Source organism: Ambystoma mexicanum, unplaced genomic scaffold (genome assembly GCF_040938575.1).
Source record: "Ambystoma mexicanum isolate Mex_15411 unplaced genomic scaffold, UKY_AmexF1_1 Mex_scaf20, whole genome shotgun sequence".
Taxonomy (NCBI): Eukaryota; Metazoa; Chordata; class Amphibia; order Caudata; family Ambystomatidae; genus Ambystoma; species Ambystoma mexicanum.
In genome coordinates this window covers 2657906-2672193 of record NW_027182434.1, presented here as the reverse complement: position 1 = coordinate 2672193, position 14288 = coordinate 2657906, and the positions used below count along the sequence as shown (strand labels likewise).

The 14288-nt window shown below is 51.4% G+C and overlaps 13 non-coding genes across 13 annotated transcripts; 9 read left to right on the top strand and 4 right to left on the bottom strand.

The window, feature by feature from the left end:
* The first annotated feature begins 422 nt into the window (after positions 1-422).
* TRNAL-AAG (transfer RNA leucine (anticodon AAG)) lies at positions 423-504 on the top strand. The gene has a single exon. It is a non-coding gene; the product is annotated as a tRNA-Leu (tRNA).
* A 774-nt stretch (positions 505-1278) lies between these two features.
* TRNAD-GUC (transfer RNA aspartic acid (anticodon GUC)) lies at positions 1279-1350 on the bottom strand. The gene has a single exon. It is a non-coding gene; the product is annotated as a tRNA-Asp (tRNA).
* A 540-nt stretch (positions 1351-1890) lies between these two features.
* On the top strand, positions 1891-1972 carry TRNAL-AAG (transfer RNA leucine (anticodon AAG)). The gene has a single exon. It is a non-coding gene; the product is annotated as a tRNA-Leu (tRNA).
* Positions 1973-3343: 1371 nt separating this feature from the next.
* On the top strand, positions 3344-3425 carry TRNAL-AAG (transfer RNA leucine (anticodon AAG)). The gene has a single exon. It is a non-coding gene; the product is annotated as a tRNA-Leu (tRNA).
* A 774-nt stretch (positions 3426-4199) lies between these two features.
* Positions 4200-4271, bottom strand: TRNAD-GUC (transfer RNA aspartic acid (anticodon GUC)). Its single transcript has one exon. It is a non-coding gene; the product is annotated as a tRNA-Asp (tRNA).
* Positions 4272-6265: 1994 nt separating this feature from the next.
* Positions 6266-6347, top strand: TRNAL-AAG (transfer RNA leucine (anticodon AAG)). Its single transcript has one exon. It is a non-coding gene; the product is annotated as a tRNA-Leu (tRNA).
* Positions 6348-7729: 1382 nt separating this feature from the next.
* On the top strand, positions 7730-7811 carry TRNAL-AAG (transfer RNA leucine (anticodon AAG)). Its single transcript has one exon. It is a non-coding gene; the product is annotated as a tRNA-Leu (tRNA).
* Positions 7812-8585: 774 nt separating this feature from the next.
* Positions 8586-8657, bottom strand: TRNAD-GUC (transfer RNA aspartic acid (anticodon GUC)). Its single transcript has one exon. It is a non-coding gene; the product is annotated as a tRNA-Asp (tRNA).
* A 540-nt stretch (positions 8658-9197) lies between these two features.
* TRNAL-AAG (transfer RNA leucine (anticodon AAG)) lies at positions 9198-9279 on the top strand. Its single transcript has one exon. It is a non-coding gene; the product is annotated as a tRNA-Leu (tRNA).
* Positions 9280-10661: 1382 nt separating this feature from the next.
* TRNAL-AAG (transfer RNA leucine (anticodon AAG)) lies at positions 10662-10743 on the top strand. The gene has a single exon. It is a non-coding gene; the product is annotated as a tRNA-Leu (tRNA).
* Positions 10744-11517: 774 nt separating this feature from the next.
* Positions 11518-11589, bottom strand: TRNAD-GUC (transfer RNA aspartic acid (anticodon GUC)). Its single transcript has one exon. It is a non-coding gene; the product is annotated as a tRNA-Asp (tRNA).
* Positions 11590-12130: 541 nt separating this feature from the next.
* TRNAL-AAG (transfer RNA leucine (anticodon AAG)) lies at positions 12131-12212 on the top strand. The gene has a single exon. It is a non-coding gene; the product is annotated as a tRNA-Leu (tRNA).
* Positions 12213-13598: 1386 nt separating this feature from the next.
* TRNAL-AAG (transfer RNA leucine (anticodon AAG)) lies at positions 13599-13680 on the top strand. Its single transcript has one exon. It is a non-coding gene; the product is annotated as a tRNA-Leu (tRNA).
* Positions 13681-14288: the final 608 nt, after the last annotated feature.

The window sequence follows — 14288 nt, the reverse complement described above, 5'->3', positions numbered from 1 at the left end:
TCTTTCTTTTTATCGGCACCAGGCTTAAAACTCAGTTTAAGGCGATAGTTCCGGGCTATGTTTGACTCCAGAGTTGAATCTGTCATCCCGCATTTCCTCAGCAAATCAAGCTACCCATCTCAAGTCTCATGAGCTGAGGACGGCAAAGTCCCTGTGGGCTTAGGACAGTCAAAGAAACCCCTGGGCTGCATGCTAAGCCCCTTTTCGGCTTCACTTTCCGAATCCTGCCCTAGCTTGCGATTAGTTTTTTTCTCACTTCTTGCCCCCATCTCCCACCTTGCCTCATGGTCTCCCCTCCTCTGCGCACCTGACAGTTTGCCTGCCCTTCCACTGCCTGTCTCCAGACTTTCCAAGGAGAAAAGGCAAAGCACTAAAGCGGGCCGGGCAACGGGTCAAGTTCCGCTTTCGGCGACTAGCAGGGAGGTAGCGTGGCCGAGCGGTCTAAGGCGCTGGATTAAGGCTCCAGTCTCTTCGGAGGCGTGGGTTCAAATCCCACCGCTGCCACTTTTCCTGGCCTTGCATTTTAAAGAAGAACGTAACGTTGACCTCTTCCTTCATTAGTGCCACCTCTGTCGCAATGAGCAAGCGGATGGTATGCCACACCCTGCAGGAAAAAGGTTTCGCTTCTGACGTCTTGCTTTTCTGGACATCCAGTCTCAAGTTTCCCATCTGGAACGGCGCTCCCTGCTGCTTTGTGAAGGCTTGCTGCAAGAGCCTTCGAAACCCAGGAGCTCTTGCGTTGAGCTGTGACGCGTCCTGGGAAGACCTCCCGTTGCAGCGGAATGAGCCCCACTTCCAGGGCGTGCTGGTAGCAAATTTCCCACAGCCCACAGGGAGCAAACGATCCCAGGTGTGATGTATCACCAGGAGAGGCTGAGATGAGAGTAAGGGTTCACGCGTGTGCCCGGACCGAGGTTAATGATGGGATTAGAGCTAGGGTTAGATGCAGGGAAAGAGTGAGAGTTATAATTAGGGATAAAGCTAACAGGTGATCATTACTCGTCATGTAACATGATACAAAGGGTCAGAAGAGGAACTGATTCAGGGTTACAATTTGGACTTCGCAGACAACAGGAGCACTAAATGGTGCTGAGGGGGACTCAATAAAGTGGACCGGCCGCCTAATGTAAGCAATTGTGCACAAATATTGTACGATGACTAGCGTTGCCGGTGCTTTTTTCTTAAAGAGTCAGTTCTTGGCACCCATTCCCTACTTGACTCAGCCTAATCTTCAAGAATATTTGTCAAGAACTAAAAAAAATCCAGAAAAGGTTTAACCTCCCCGTCGGGGAATTGAACCCCGGTCTCCCGCGTGACAGGCGGGGATACTGACCACTATACTAACGAGGAGACGTGAGGGCATGAAATGAACAGCTGCTGATGTCTGCACAGCATCCAGCGACCACCTAGCTGGCCTAGGGGGTCTCATTTTCCCCCGTCAAACGGCTTGCCCGATCTAAGGCTAATTTCTTTCTTTTTATCGGCACCAGGCTTAAAACTCAGTTTAAGGCGATAGTTCCGGGCTATGTTTGACTCCAGAGTTGAATCTGTCATCCCGCATTTCCTCAGCAAATCAAGCTACCCATCTCAAGTCTCATGAGCTGAGGACGGCAAAGTCCCTGTGGGCTTAGGACAGTCAAAGAAACCCCTGGGCTGCATGCTAAGCCCCTTTTCGGCTTCACTTTCCGAATCCTGCCCTAGCTTGCGATTAGTTTTTTTCTCACTTCTTGCCCCCATCTCCCACCTTGCCTCATGGTCTCCCCTCCTCTGCGCACCTGACAGTTTGCCTGCCCTTCCACTGCCTGTCTCCAGACTTTCCAAGGAGAAAAGGCAAAGCTCTAAAGCGGGCCGGGCAACGGGTCAAGTTCCGCTTTCGGCGACTAGCAGGGAGGTAGCGTGGCCGAGCGGTCTAAGGCGCTGGATTAAGGCTCCAGTCTCTTCGGAGGCGTGGGTTCAAATCCCACCGCTGCCACTTTTCCTGGCCTTGCATTTTAAAGAAGAACGTAACGTTGACCTCTTCCTTCATTAGTGCCACCTCTGTCGCAATGAGCAAGCGGATGGTATGCCACACCCTGCAGGAAAAAGGTTTCGCTTCTGACGTCTTGCTTTTCTGGACATCCAGTCTCAAGTTTCCCATCTGGAACGGCGCTCCCTGCTGCTTTGTGAAGGCTTGCTGCAAGAGCCTTCGAAACCCAGGAGCTCTTGCGTTGAGCTGTGACGCGTCCTGGGAAGACCTCCCGTTGCAGCGGAATGAGCCCCACTTCCAGGGCGTGCTGGTAGCAAATTTCCCACAGCCCACAGGGAGCAAACGATCCCAGGTGTGATGTATCACCAGGAGAGGCTGAGATGAGAGTAGGGGTTCACGCGTGTGCCCGGACCGAGGTTAATGATGGGATTAGAGCTAGGGTTAGATGCAGGGAAAGAGTGAGAGTTATAATTAGGGATAAAGCTAACAGGTGATCATTACTCGTCATGTAACATGATACAAAGGGTCAGAAGAGGAACTGATTCAGGGTTACAATTTGGACTTCGCAGACAACAGGAGCACTAAATGGTGCTGAGGGGGACTCAATAAAGTGGACCGGCCGCCTAATGTAAGCAATTGTGCACAAATATTGTACGATGACTAGCGTTGCCGGTGCTTTTTTCTTAAAGAGTCAGTTCTTGGCACCCATTCCCTACTTGACTCAGCCTAATCTTCAAGAATATTTGTCAAGAACTAAAAAAAATCCAGAAAAGGTTTAACCTCCCCGTCGGTCTCCCGCGTGACAGGCGGGGATACTGACCACTATACTAACGAGGAGACGTGAGGGCATGAAATGAACAGCTGCTGATGTCTGCACAGCATCCAGCGACCACCTAGCTGGCCTAGGGGGTCTCATTTTCCCCCGTCAAACGGCTTGCCCGATCTAAGGCTAATTTCTTTCTTTTTATCGGCACCAGGCTTAAAACTCAGTTTAAGGCGATAGTTCCGGGCTATGTTTGACTCCAGAGTTGAATCTGTCATCCCGCATTTCCTCAGCAAATCAAGCTACCCATCTCAAGTCTCATGAGCTGAGGACGGCAAAGTCCCTGTGGGCTTAGGACAGTCAAAGAAACCCCTGGGCTGCATGCTAAGCCCCTTTTCGGCTTCACTTTCCGAATCCTGCCCTAGCTTGCGATTAGTTTTTTTCTCACTTCTTGCCCCCATCTCCCACCTTGCCTCATGGTCTCCCCTCCTCTGCGCACCTGACAGTTTGCCTGCCCTTCCACTGCCTGTCTCCAGACTTTCCAAGGAGAAAAGGCAAAGCACTAAAGCGGGCCGGGCAACGGGTCAAGTTCCGCTTTCGGCGACTAGCAGGGAGGTAGCGTGGCCGAGCGGTCTAAGGCGCTGGATTAAGGCTCCAGTCTCTTCGGAGGCGTGGGTTCAAATCCCACCGCTGCCACTTTTCCTGGCCTTGCATTTTAAAGAAGAACGTAACGTTGACCTCTTCCTTCATTAGTGCCACCTCTGTCGCAATGAGCAAGCGGATGGTATGCCACACCCTGCAGGAAAAAGGTTTCGCTTCTGACGTCTTGCTTTTCTGGACATCCAGTCTCAAGTTTCCCATCTGGAACGGCGCTCCCTGCTGCTTTGTGAAGGCTTGCTGCAAGAGCCTTCGAAACCCAGGAGCTCTTGCGTTGAGCTGTGACGCGTCCTGGGAAGACCTCCCGTTGCAGCGGAATGAGCCCCACTTCCAGGGCGTGCTGGTAGCAAATTTCCCACAGCCCACAGGGAGCAAACGATCCCAGGTGTGATGTATCACCAGGAGAGGCTGAGATGAGAGTAAGGGTTCACGCGTGTGCCCGGACCGAGGTTAATGATGGGATTAGAGCTAGGGTTAGATGCAGGGAAAGAGTGAGAGTTATAATTAGGGATAAAGCTAACAGGTGATCATTACTCGTCATGTAACATGATACAAAGGGTCAGAAGAGGAACTGATTCAGGGTTACAATTTGGACTTCGCAGACAACAGGAGCACTAAATGGTGCTGAGGGGGACTCAATAAAGTGGACCGGCCGCCTAATGTAAGCAATTGTGCACAAATATTGTACGATGACTAGCGTTGCCGGTGCTTTTTTCTTAAAGAGTCAGTTCTTGGCACCCATTCCCTACTTGACTCAGCCTAATCTTCAAGAATATTTGTCAAGAACTAAAAAAAATCCAGAAAAGGTTTAACCTCCCCGTCGGGGAATTGAACCCCGGTCTCCCGCGTGACAGGCGGGGATACTGACCACTATACTAACGAGGAGACGTGAGGGCATGAAATGAACAGCTGCTGATGTCTGCACAGCATCCAGCGACCACCTAGCTGGCCTAGGGGGTCTCATTTTCCCCCGTCAAACGGCTTGCCCGATCTAAGGCTAATTTCTTTCTTTTTATCGGCACCAGGCTTAAAACTCAGTTTAAGGCGATAGTTCCGGGCTATGTTTGACTCCAGAGTTGAATCTGTCATCCCGCATTTCCTCAGCAAATCAAGCTACCCATCTCAAGTCTCATGAGCTGAGGACGGCAAAGTCCCTGTGGGCTTAGGACAGTCAAAGAAACCCCTGGGCTGCATGCTAAGCCCCTTTTCGGCTTCACTTTCCGAATCCTGCCCTAGCTTGCGATTAGTTTTTTTCTCACTTCTTGCCCCCATCTCCCACCTTGCCTCATGGTCTCCCCTCCTCTGCGCACCTGACAGTTTGCCTGCCCTTCCACTGCCTGTCTCCAGACTTTCCAAGGAGAAAAGGCAAAGCACTAAAGCGGGCCGGGCAACGGGTCAAGTTCCGCTTTCGGCGACTAGCAGGGAGGTAGGGTGGCCGAGCGGTCTAAGGCGCTGGATTAAGGCTCCAGTCTCTTCGGAGGCGTGGGTTCAAATCCCACCGCTGCCACTTTTCCTGGCCTTGCATTTTAAAGAAGAACGTAACGTTGACCTCTTCCTTCATTAGTGCCACCTCTGTCGCAATGAGCAAGCGGATGGTATGCCACACCCTGCAGGAAAAAGGTTTCGCTTCTGACGTCTTGCTTTTCTGGACATCCAGTCTCAAGTTTCCCATCTGGAACGGCGCTCCCTGCTGCTTTGTGAAGGCTTGCTGCAAGAGCCTTCGAAACCCAGGAGCTCTTGCGTTGAGCTGTGACGCGTCCTGGGAAGACCTCCCGTTGCAGCGGAATGAGCCCCACTTCCAGGGCGTGCTGGTAGCAAATTTCCCACAGCCCACAGGGAGCAAACGATCCCAGGTGTGATGTATCACCAGGAGAGGCTGAGATGAGAGTAAGGGTTCACGCGTGTGCCCGGACCGAGGTTAATGATGGGATTAGAGCTAGGGTTAGATGCAGGGAAAGAGTGAGAGTTATAATTAGGGATAAAGCTAACAGGTGATCATTACTCGTCATGTAACATGATACAAAGGGTCAGAAGAGGAACTGATTCAGGGTTACAATTTGGACTTCGCAGACAACAGGAGCACTAAATGGTGCTGAGGGGGACTCAATAAAGTGGACCGGCCGCCTAATGTAAGCAATTGTGCACAAATATTGTACGATGACTAGCGTTGCCGGTGCTTTTTTCTTAAAGAGTCAGTTCTTGGCACCCATTCCCTACTTGACTCAGCCTAATCTTCAAGAATATTTGTCAAGAACTAAAAAAAATCCAGAAAAGGTTTAACCTCCCCGTCGGGGAATTGAACCCCGGTCTCGGGATACTGACCACTATACTAACGAGGAGACGTGAGGGCATGAAATGAACAGCTGCTGATGTCTGCACAGCATCCAGCGACCACCTAGCTGGCCTAGGGGGTCTCATTTTCCCCCGTCAAACGGCTTGCCCGATCTAAGGCTAATTTCTTTCTTTTTATCGGCACCAGGCTTAAAACTCAGTTTAAGGCGATAGTTCCGGGCTATGTTTGACTCCAGAGTTGAATCTGTCATCCCGCATTTCCTCAGCAAATCAAGCTACCCATCTCAAGTCTCATGAGCTGAGGACGGCAAAGTCCCTGTGGGCTTAGGACAGTCAAAGAAACCCCTGGGCTGCATGCTAAGCCCCTTTTCGGCTTCACTTTCCGAATCCTGCCCTAGCTTGCGATTAGTTTTTTTCTCACTTCTTGCCCCCATCTCCCACCTTGCCTCATGGTCTCCCCTCCTCTGCGCACCTGACAGTTTGCCTGCCCTTCCACTGCCTGTCTCCAGACTTTCCAAGGAGAAAAGGCAAAGCACTAAAGCGGGCCGGGCAACGGGTCAAGTTCCGCTTTCGGCGACTAGCAGGGAGGTAGCGTGGCCGAGCGGTCTAAGGCGCTGGATTAAGGCTCCAGTCTCTTCGGAGGCGTGGGTTCAAATCCCACCGCTGCCACTTTTCCTGGCCTTGCATTTTAAAGAAGAACGTAACGTTGACCTCTTCCTTCATTAGTGCCACCTCTGTCGCAATGAGCAAGCGGATGGTATGCCACACCCTGCAGGAAAAAGGTTTCGCTTCTGACGTCTTGCTTTTCTGGACATCCAGTCTCAAGTTTCCCATCTGGAACGGCGCTCCCTGCTGCTTTGTGAAGGCTTGCTGCAAGAGCCTTCGAAACCCAGGAGCTCTTGCGTTGAGCTGTGACGCGTCCTGGGAAGACCTCCCGTTGCAGCGGAATGAGCCCCACTTCCAGGGCGTGCTGGTAGCAAATTTCCCACAGCCCACAGGGAGCAAACGATCCCAGGTGTGATGTATCACCAGGAGAGGCTGAGATGAGAGTAAGGGTTCACGCGTGTGCCCGGACCGAGGTTAATGATGGGATTAGAGCTAGGGTTAGATGCAGGGAAAGAGTGAGAGTTATAATTAGGGATAAAGCTAACAGGTGATCATTACTCGTCATGTAACATGATACAAAGGGTCAGAAGAGGAACTGATTCAGGGTTACAATTTGGACTTCGCAGACAACAGGAGCACTAAATGGTGCTGAGGGGGACTCAATAAAGTGGACCGGCCGCCTAATGTAAGCAATTGTGCACAAATATTGTACGATGACTAGCGTTGCCGGTGCTTTTTTCTTAAAGAGTCAGTTCTTGGCACCCATTCCCTACTTGACTCAGCCTAATCTTCAAGAATATTTGTCAAGAACTAAAAAAAATCCAGAAAAGGTTTAACCTCCCCGTCGGGGAATTGAACCCCGGTCTCCCGCGTGACAGGGATACTGACCACTATACTAACGAGGAGACGTGAGGGCATGAAATGAACAGCTGCTGATGTCTGCACAGCATCCAGCGACCACCTAGCTGGCCTAGGGGGTCTCATTTTCCCCCGTCAAACGGCTTGCCCGATCTAAGGCTAATTTCTTTCTTTTTATCGGCACCAGGCTTAAAACTCAGTTTAAGGCGATAGTTCCGGGCTATGTTTGACTCCAGAGTTGAATCTGTCATCCCGCATTTCCTCAGCAAATCAAGCTACCCATCTCAAGTCTCATGAGCTGAGGACGGCAAAGTCCCTGTGGGCTTAGGACAGTCAAAGAAACCCCTGGGCTGCATGCTAAGCCCCTTTTCGGCTTCACTTTCCGAATCCTGCCCTAGCTTGCGATTAGTTTTTTTCTCACTTCTTGCCCCCATCTCCCACCTTGCCTCATGGTCTCCCCTCCTCTGCGCACCTGACAGTTTGCCTGCCCTTCCACTGCCTGTCTCCAGACTTTCCAAGGAGAAAAGGCAAAGCACTAAAGCGGGCCGGGCAACGGGTCAAGTTCCGCTTTCGGCGACTAGCAGGGAGGTAGCGTGGCCGAGCGGTCTAAGGCGCTGGATTAAGGCTCCAGTCTCTTCGGAGGCGTGGGTTCAAATCCCACCGCTGCCACTTTTCCTGGCCTTGCATTTTAAAGAAGAACGTAACGTTGACCTCTTCCTTCATTAGTGCCACCTCTGTCGCAATGAGCAAGCGGATGGTATGCCACACCCTGCAGGAAAAAGGTTTCGCTTCTGACGTCTTGCTTTTCTGGACATCCAGTCTCAAGTTTCCCATCTGGAACGGCGCTCCCTGCTGCTTTGTGAAGGCTTGCTGCAAGAGCCTTCGAAACCCAGGAGCTCTTGCGTTGAGCTGTGACGCGTCCTGGGAAGACCTCCCGTTGCAGCGGAATGAGCCCCACTTCCAGGGCGTGCTGGTAGCAAATTTCCCACAGCCCACAGGGAGCAAACGATCCCAGGTGTGATGTATCACCAGGAGAGGCTGAGATGAGAGTAGGGGTTCACGCGTGTGCCCGGACCGAGGTTAATGATGGGATTAGAGCTAGGGTTAGATGCAGGGAAAGAGTGAGAGTTATAATTAGGGATAAAGCTAACAGGTGATCATTACTCGTCATGTAACATGATACAAAGGGTCAGAAGAGGAACTGATTCAGGGTTACAATTTGGACTTCGCAGACAACAGGAGCACTAAATGGTGCTGAGGGGGACTCAATAAAGTGGACCGGCCGCCTAATGTAAGCAATTGTGCACAAATATTGTACGATGACTAGCGTTGCCGGTGCTTTTTTCTTAAAGAGTCAGTTCTTGGCACCCATTCCCTACTTGACTCAGCCTAATCTTCAAGAATATTTGTCAAGAACTAAAAAAAATCCAGAAAAGGTTTAACCTCCCCGTCGGGGAATTGAACCCCGGTCTCCCGCGTGACAGGCGGGGATACTGACCACTATACTAACGAGGAGACGTGAGGGCATGAAATGAACAGCTGCTGATGTCTGCACAGCATCCAGCGACCACCTAGCTGGCCTAGGGGGTCTCATTTTCCCCCGTCAAACGGCTTGCCCGATCTAAGGCTAATTTCTTTCTTTTTATCGGCACCAGGCTTAAAACTCAGTTTAAGGCGATAGTTCCGGGCTATGTTTGACTCCAGAGTTGAATCTGTCATCCCGCATTTCCTCAGCAAATCAAGCTACCCATCTCAAGTCTCATGAGCTGAGGACGGCAAAGTCCCTGTGGGCTTAGGACAGTCAAAGAAACCCCTGGGCTGCATGCTAAGCCCCTTTTCGGCTTCACTTTCCGAATCCTGCCCTAGCTTGCGATTAGTTTTTTTCTCACTTCTTGCCCCCATCTCCCACCTTGCCTCATGGTCTCCCCTCCTCTGCGCACCTGACAGTTTGCCTGCCCTTCCACTGCCTGTCTCCAGACTTTCCAAGGAGAAAAGGCAAAGCACTAAAGCGGGCCGGGCAACGGGTCAAGTTCCGCTTTCGGCGACTAGCAGGGAGGTAGCGTGGCCGAGCGGTCTAAGGCGCTGGATTAAGGCTCCAGTCTCTTCGGAGGCGTGGGTTCAAATCCCACCGCTGCCACTTTTCCTGGCCTTGCATTTTAAAGAAGAACGTAACGTTGACCTCTTCCTTCATTAGTGCCACCTCTGTCGCAATGAGCAAGCGGATGGTATGCCACACCCTGCAGGAAAAAGGTTTCGCTTCTGACGTCTTGCTTTTCTGGACATCCAGTCTCAAGTTTCCCATCTGGAACGGCGCTCCCTGCTGCTTTGTGAAGGCTTGCTGCAAGAGCCTTCGAAACCCAGGAGCTCTTGCGTTGAGCTGTGACGCGTCCTGGGAAGACCTCCCGTTGCAGCGGAATGAGCCCCACTTCCAGGGCGTGCTGGTAGCAAATTTCCCACAGCCCACAGGGAGCAAACGATCCCAGGTGTGATGTATCACCAGGAGAGGCTGAGATGAGAGTAAGGGTTCACGCGTGTGCCCGGACCGAGGTTAATGATGGGATTAGAGCTAGGGTTAGATGCAGGGAAAGAGTGAGAGTTATAATTAGGGATAAAGCTAACAGGTGATCATTACTCGTCATGTAACATGATACAAAGGGTCAGAAGAGGAACTGATTCAGGGTTACAATTTGGACTTCGCAGACAACAGGAGCACTAAATGGTGCTGAGGGGGACTCAATAAAGTGGACCGGCCGCCTAATGTAAGCAATTGTGCACAAATATTGTACGATGACTAGCGTTGCCGGTGCTTTTTTCTTAAAGAGTCAGTTCTTGGCACCCATTCCCTACTTGACTCAGCCTAATCTTCAAGAATATTTGTCAAGAACTAAAAAAAATCCAGAAAAGGTTTAACCTCCCCGTCGGGGAATTGAACCCCGGTCTCCCGCGTGACAGGGATACTGACCACTATACTAACGAGGAGACGTGAGGGCATGAAATGAACAGCTGCTGATGTCTGCACAGCATCCAGCGACCACCTAGCTGGCCTAGGGGGTCTCATTTTCCCCCGTCAAACGGCTTGCCCGATCTAAGGCTAATTTCTTTCTTTTTATCGGCACCAGGCTTAAAACTCAGTTTAAGGCGATAGTTCCGGGCTATGTTTGACTCCAGAGTTGAATCTGTCATCCCGCATTTCCTCAGCAAATCAAGCTACCCATCTCAAGTCTCATGAGCTGAGGACGGCAAAGTCCCTGTGGGCTTAGGACAGTCAAAGAAACCCCTGGGCTGCATGCTAAGCCCCTTTTCGGCTTCACTTTCCGAATCCTGCCCTAGCTTGCGATTAGTTTTTTTCTCACTTCTTGCCCCCATCTCCCACCTTGCCTCATGGTCTCCCCTCCTCTGCGCACCTGACAGTTTGCCTGCCCTTCCACTGCCTGTCTCCAGACTTTCCAAGGAGAAAAGGCAAAGCACTAAAGCGGGCCGGGCAACGGGTCAAGTTCCGCTTTCGGCGACTAGCAGGGAGGTAGCGTGGCCGAGCGGTCTAAGGCGCTGGATTAAGGCTCCAGTCTCTTCGGAGGCGTGGGTTCAAATCCCACCGCTGCCACTTTTCCTGGCCTTGCATTTTAAAGAAGAACGTAACGTTGACCTCTTCCTTCATTAGTGCCACCTCTGTCGCAATGAGCAAGCGGATGGTATGCCACACCCTGCAGGAAAAAGGTTTCGCTTCTGACGTCTTGCTTTTCTGGACATCCAGTCTCAAGTTTCCCATCTGGAACGGCGCTCCCTGCTGCTTTGTGAAGGCTTGCTGCAAGAGCCTTCGAAACCCAGGAGCTCTTGCGTTGAGCTGTGACGCGTCCTGGGAAGACCTCCCGTTGCAGCGGAATGAGCCCCACTTCCAGGGCGTGCTGGTAGCAAATTTCCCACAGCCCACAGGGAGCAAACGATCCCAGGTGTGATGTATCACCAGGAGAGGCTGAGATGAGAGTAGGGGTTCACGCGTGTGCCCGGACCGAGGTTAATGATGGGATTAGAGCTAGGGTTAGATGCAGGGAAAGAGTGAGAGTTATAATTAGGGATAAAGCTAACAGGTGATCATTACTCGTCATGTAACATGATACAAAGGGTCAGAAGAGGAACTGATTCAGGGTTACAATTTGGACTTCGCAGACAACAGGAGCACTAAATGGTGCTGAGGGGGACTCAATAAAGTGGACCGGCCGCCTAATGTAAGCAATTGTGCACAAATATTGTACGATGACTAGCGTTGCCGGTGCTTTTTTCTTAAAGAGTCAGTTCTTGGCACCCATTCCCTACTTGACTCAGCCTAATCTTCAAGAATATTTGTCAAGAACTTAAAAAAATCCAGAAACGGTTTAACCTCCCCGTCGGGGAATTGAACCCCGGTCTCCCGCGTGACAGGCGGGGATACTGACCACTATACTAACGAGGAGACGTGAGGGCATGAAATGAACAGCTGCTGATGTCTGCACAGCATCCAGCGACCACCTAGCTGGCCTAGGGGGGTCTCATTTTCCCCCGTCAAACGGCTTGCCCGATCTAAGGCTAATTTCTTTCTTTTTATCGGCACCAGGCTTAAAACTCAGTTTAAGGCGATAGTTCCGGGCTATGTTTGACTCCAGAGTTGAATCTGTCATCCCGCATTTCCTCAGCAAATCAAGCTACCCATCTCAAGTCTCATGAGCTGAGGACGGCAAAGTCCCTGTGGGCTTAGGACAGTCAAAGAAACCCCTGGGCTGCATGCTAAGCCCCTTTTCGGCTTCACTTTCCGAATCCTGCCCTAGCTTGCGATTAGTTTTTTTCTCACTTCTTGCCCCCATCTCCCACCTTGCCTCATGGTCTCCCCTCCTCTGCGCACCTGACAGTTTGCCTGCCCTTCCACTGCCTGTCTCCAGACTTTCCAAGGAGAAAAGGCAAAGCACTAAAGCGGGCCGGGCAACGGGTCAAGTTCCGCTTTCGGCGACTAGCAGGGAGGTAGCGTGGCCGAGCGGTCTAAGGCGCTGGATTAAGGCTCCAGTCTCTTCGGAGGCGTGGGTTCAAATCCCACCGCTGCCACTTTTCCTGGCCTTGCATTTTAAAGAAGAACGTAACGTTGACCTCTTCCTTCATTAGTGCCACCTCTGTCGCAATGAGCAAGCGGATGGTATGCCACACCCTGCAGGAAAAAGGTTTCGCTTCTGACGTCTTGCTTTTTTGGACATCCAGTCTCAAGTTTCCCATCTGGAACGGCGCTCCCTGCTGCTTTGCGAAGGCTTGCTGCAAGAGCCTTCGAAACCCAGGAGCTCTTGCGTTGAGCTGTGACGCGTCCTGGGAAGACCTCCCGTTGCAGCGGAATGAGCCCCACTTCCAGGGCGTGCTGGTAGCAAATTTCACACAGCCCACAGGGAGCAAACGATCCCAGGTGTGATGTATCACCAGGAGAGGCTGAGATGAGAGTAAGGGTTCACGCGTGTGCCCGGACCGAGGTTAATGATGGGATTAGAGCTAGGGTTAGATGCAGGGAAAGAGTGAGAGTTATAATTAGGGATAAAGCTAACAGGTGATCATTACTCGTCATGTAACATGATACAAAGGGTCAGAAGAGGAACTGATTCAGGGTTACAATTTGGACTTCGCAGACAACAGGAGCACTAAATGGTGCTGAGGGGGACTCAATAAAGTGGACCGGCCGCCTAATGTAAGCAATTGTGCACAAATATTGTACGATGACTAGCGTTGCCGGTGCTTTTTTCTTAAAGAGTCAGTTCTTGGCACCCATTCCCTACTTGACTCAGCCTAATCTTCAAGAATATTTGTCAAGAACTAAAAAAAATCCAGAAAAGGTTTAACCTCCCCGTCGGGGAATTGAACCCCGGTCTGCCGCGTGACAGGCGGGGATACTGACCACTATACTAACGAGGAGACGTGAGGGCATGAAATGAACAGCTGCTGATGTCTGCACAGCATCCAGCGACCACCTAGATGGCCTAGGGGGTCTCATTTTCCCCCGTCAAACGGCTTGCCCGATCTAAGGCTAATTTCTTTCTTTTTATCGGCACCAGGCTTAAAACTCAGTTTAAGGCGATAGTTCCGGGCTATGTTTGACTCCAGAGTTGAATCTGTCATCCCGCATTTCCTCAGCAAATCAAGCTACCCATCTCAAGTCTCATGAGCTGAGGACGGCAAAGTCCCTGTGGGCTTAGGACAGTCAAAGAAACCCCTGGGCTGCATGCTAAGCCCCTTTTCGGCTTCACTTTCCGAATCCTGCCCTAGCTTGCGATTAGTTTTTTTCTCACTTCTTGCCCCCATCTCCCACCTTGCCTCATGGTCTCCCCTCCTCTGCGCACCTGACAGTTTGCCTGCCCTTCCACTGCCTGTCTCCAGACTTTCCAAGGAGAAAAGGCAAAGCACTAAAGCGGGCCGGGCAACGGGTCAAGTTCCGCTTTCGGCGACTAGCAGGGAGGTAGCGTGGCCGAGCGGTCTAAGGCGCTGGATTAAGGCTCCAGTCTCTTCGGAGGCGTGGGTTCAAATCCCACCGCTGCCACTTTTCCTGGCCTTGCATTTTAAAGAAGAACGTAACGTTGACCTCTTCCTTCATTAGTGCCACCTCTGTCGCAATGAGCAAGCGGATGGTATGCCACACCCTGCAGGAAAAAGGTTTCGCTTCTGACGTCTTGCTTTTCTGGACATCCAGTCTCAAGTTTCCCATCTGGAACGGCGCTCCCTGCTGCTTTGTGAAGGCTTGCTGCAAGAGCCTTCGAAACCCAGGAGCTCTTGCGTTGAGCTGTGACGCGTCCTGGGAAGACCTCCCGTTGCAGCGGAATGAGCCCCACTTCCAGGGCGTGCTGGTAGCAAATTTCCCACAGCCCACAGGGAGCAAACGATCCCAGGTGTGATGTATCACCAGGAGAGGCTGAGATGAGAGTAAGGGTTCACGCGTGTGCCCGGACCGAGGTTAATGATGGGATTAGAGCTAGGGTTAGATGCAGGGAAAGAGTGAGAGTTATAATTAGGGATAAAGCTAACAGGTGATCATTACTCGTCATGTAACATGATACAAAGGGTCAGAAGAGGAACTGATTCAGGGTTACAATTTGGACTTCGCAGACAACAGGAGCACTAAATGGTGCTGAGGGGGACTCAATAAAGTGG